Raw genomic sequence first — 3,404 nt, 5'->3', positions numbered from 1 at the left:
AGTTCTTTGCTATGGCCTGGGAAAGCCATAGAAGACGGCCCAAGTCCCTGGACTCCTGCACCCGCATGGGGGACCTGGAAGAAGCTCCTGGCTCCTGGCTTCAGATCAGCCTGGCTCTGGCCATTGCAAACATTTGGGGAGTGAACCAGTGGATGGAAGACCTCTGTCTGTCTCTCTCTGCCTCTCTGTAACTCTGTCTTTCAAATAATAAATAAGTAAATCTTTTTAAAAAACTTCAAACAAATATTAGATCTCAAATATTTGTATATGTATATTGCTACTTCAATGACATAGCTTATTCTAGAAGGAAGGGCTCAGGTTTGAAAAATTAGCTTTTTATAGGGATCAGAAATATTTTGTACCCAAATAGTTACATAATCTCTTATTTTAAGCTATCAAATTCCCTGTGCTGGTAGTGTCTTCCTAAAGCTCAGACCTTTTTCCCTGCCCAGTGGCTCCAGTGGGTGGTGGGTTTGATGAGCACCAGGAGAAGATCTGGGAGATTTTTTGTGGTGGAGAGGAGGCCCAGGCCTACCCTAAGAAGGCTTCAGTGGCCACAAAGAGGAAAATCAAGATGATGCTACTGATTATGGTGTGATGATGACTCCACGGCTAACACACACTGCACTGATCTCAGAGCTGACCCAGCTCTGTGTGTGTTATCTCATTCCTATTTCCCAACAACTCCTCCTGAAAGGCACTAGTACAGTCCTACTTCCCAGATAAGGAAACCTGCCCCGACACATCTGATTCTTCCTTGTCATGGCCAGTCCCTGGGAGAACCCCACTTTATTTGTAAGATTTATTTTCATTTATTTGAAAGGCAGTTACAGATACAGAGGAGGAAAGACACAGGGAGAGAGAGATCTTCCATCTGCTGGTTCAATCTCCAAATGGCCACAACAGCCAGGGCTGGAGCAGGCTGGGCCAGAAGCCAGCAGCTTCATCTGGGTCTCCTACACGGGTGCAGGGACCCAAGGACTTGGGCCATCTTCCAATGCTGTCAGAGGCACATTAGCAGGGAGCTGGATTGGAAGTGGAGCAGCCAGGACTCAAACCAGCACTCATATGAGATTGCCAGCATTGCAGACAGTGGCTTAACCCATTTTGCCACAATGCTGACCCTGAGAACCCCACTTTCAACACCTATCAGTGTAGACATCTGAACTAAGCCCTTGCTCTGGTCTATTACTAAGTAGGTACTCAGTCCCCCCAGGATACATGGCCAAGACGAGCTCGAGCTACCTGAGGACAGCGGGCTTTACTGCTAACTTAGGAAGGCAGATGCTTTATTTCACTCTCGTGGGTAGGGATGTGGGGCAGTGGAGCTGCTGGTGCTGTGTCTGATCCTTGCTGAGTGTCCAGCAAGGGCGGGGGTGGTGGTGGTCCTCATCCACGAGGGTTAATGGGACTCCAGAAGGAATGCCTGGTGGTCTTGGACACTGAGATGGTTCCTGGTCTGCTGGACTTCCACCAGGTCCCCCGAGGGACTTCACAGGGCCTTTGTCCATTGTGGGTGGTCAAGTGCCTTAGCAGGTTACCTCTGCTTTGAACATAATTAGTGCTTCTCTAGAATTATACAGGAAGGCAATGTGCTGATGACTTTGAGAGGTCTTCAAGGTTTTTGAGATTTGTATAGAAAAGGCTCTCTTCTGTGGGGCCCTGATGCTCTGCAAGGAAGCAAGGTCTTGGTAGGCCCAGTCTCCTGGTTATCAGGCTGGCTAATCCCATTTGGTACATATCCATGAGTTTCTCTCACCATTGGGTTTTTCTGGTGTTCAGGGACTGGTCCTGCTTCTCCTGGTTTCTTCTTGGGTCTGTCCCTCAGACTATATATTACTGACCTGGGTACAGGATGTCCAGAGCGCCTTCCTGCCCCGGCAGTGGGAACTCCACGATGCTCCTGAGACTCATGTCAGCCCATCCAGCTGCTTACTTTGTTCAGAGAGCCCTCTCTGTATTCTTTGGCTTCTAAGAGAGGTAGTCACAGCCTGGAAGTGTCGGTCTGGATGTCACTGACTGGGAGCTGGTGACTGCAGGGGGCTATGCAGATCCTAACACCCAAAGCTTCCTGCCCTGGAACACTGTGAGCTGTGCTTCCCTGCTGGCTGCACATTGGAATCACCTTGAAAGTGTTCCTAAGTGTTGATACCTTGGTGGGCCTCATCCTAAATTCTGATTGAGTTGGTCTAGAGAGCTGCTTGGGCTTTCTGGGTTTTAAAAGCTCCTTGGGGGTGGTGCTGCTGCCTAGTAGGCTAAGCCTCTGCCTCCGGTGTCCCATATGGATGTAGGTTCTAGTCCCGGCTGCCCCTCTTCTGATCCAGCTCTCTGCTGTGGCCTGGGAAAGCAGTGGAAGATGGCCCAACTCCTTGGGTCCCTGCACCCACGTGAGCGACCCAGAAGAAGCTCCTGGCTCCTGGCTCCTGGCTTTGGATCGATGTAGCTCTGGCCATTGTGGCTATTTGGAGAGTGAGGCAAGCGGATGGAAGATCTCTCTCTGTCTGTAACTCTGCCTCTCAAATAAATACATAAAATCTTAAAAAGAAAGCTTCTTGGGTGATTCTTAGGGGCAGAAGAGATTGATAACCATTCATGGGAGCTCTCTAGCTGTAGAGAACTTCCCCCAGGCACTGTAATTGTACTCAGAGAAATCTGCTTTGTTTTAAGAAAGTCAGACAGCAGATTTTCATGATGCCCAAGTCTCAAGTCGCAAATACTTGATACTAAGAGACTGAAATCGGCCGGCGCCACAGCTCAATAGGCTAATACTCTGCCTGCAGCGCCGGCACACCGGGTTCTAGTCCCGGTCGGGGCACCGGATTCTGTCTCGGTTGCCCCTCTTCCAGTCCAGCTCTCTGCTGTGGCCCGGGAGTGCAGTGGAGGATGGCCCAAGTGCTTGGGTCCTGCACCCCATGGGAGACCAGGAGAAGCACCTGGCTCCTGGCTTCGGATCAGCGCAGTGCACCGGCCGTGGCAGCCATTGGAGGGTGAACCAACGGCAAAGGAAGACCTCTCTCTCTGTCTCTCTCACTGTCCACTCTGCCTGTAAAAAAAAAAAAAAGAGAGAGAGAGAGAGAGAGAGAGAGAGAGACTGAAATCTCCATTTTCTACATGTGATGAGTAGGATCCTGGGAGGTGTGCTGAATTGCTTCCCTCCCACCCCATTCTTAGGTTGATGTCCTAATGTCCACCACCTCAGAATGTGGCTGTATTAGGAGACAGGCAGTTAAATCAAACTGAGATCATTAAGGTGAGTCCTAGCCCAATATGACTGGTGAACTTATAAGAAAAGGATGTTGGGACACAGACACCAGGGATGCAGGTGCCCAGAGGGAAGGGCATGTGGGGTCCGAGGGAGGGGCAGCCCCTGTGAGTCAAGGGCAAAGGTCTCAGGAGAAACCAAC

The sequence above is a fragment of the Lepus europaeus genome, chromosome 5, assembly GCF_033115175.1.
Source record: "Lepus europaeus isolate LE1 chromosome 5, mLepTim1.pri, whole genome shotgun sequence".
Classification (NCBI taxonomy): Eukaryota; Metazoa; Chordata; class Mammalia; order Lagomorpha; family Leporidae; genus Lepus; species Lepus europaeus.
Note: the sequence above shows the minus strand (reverse complement) of the source record.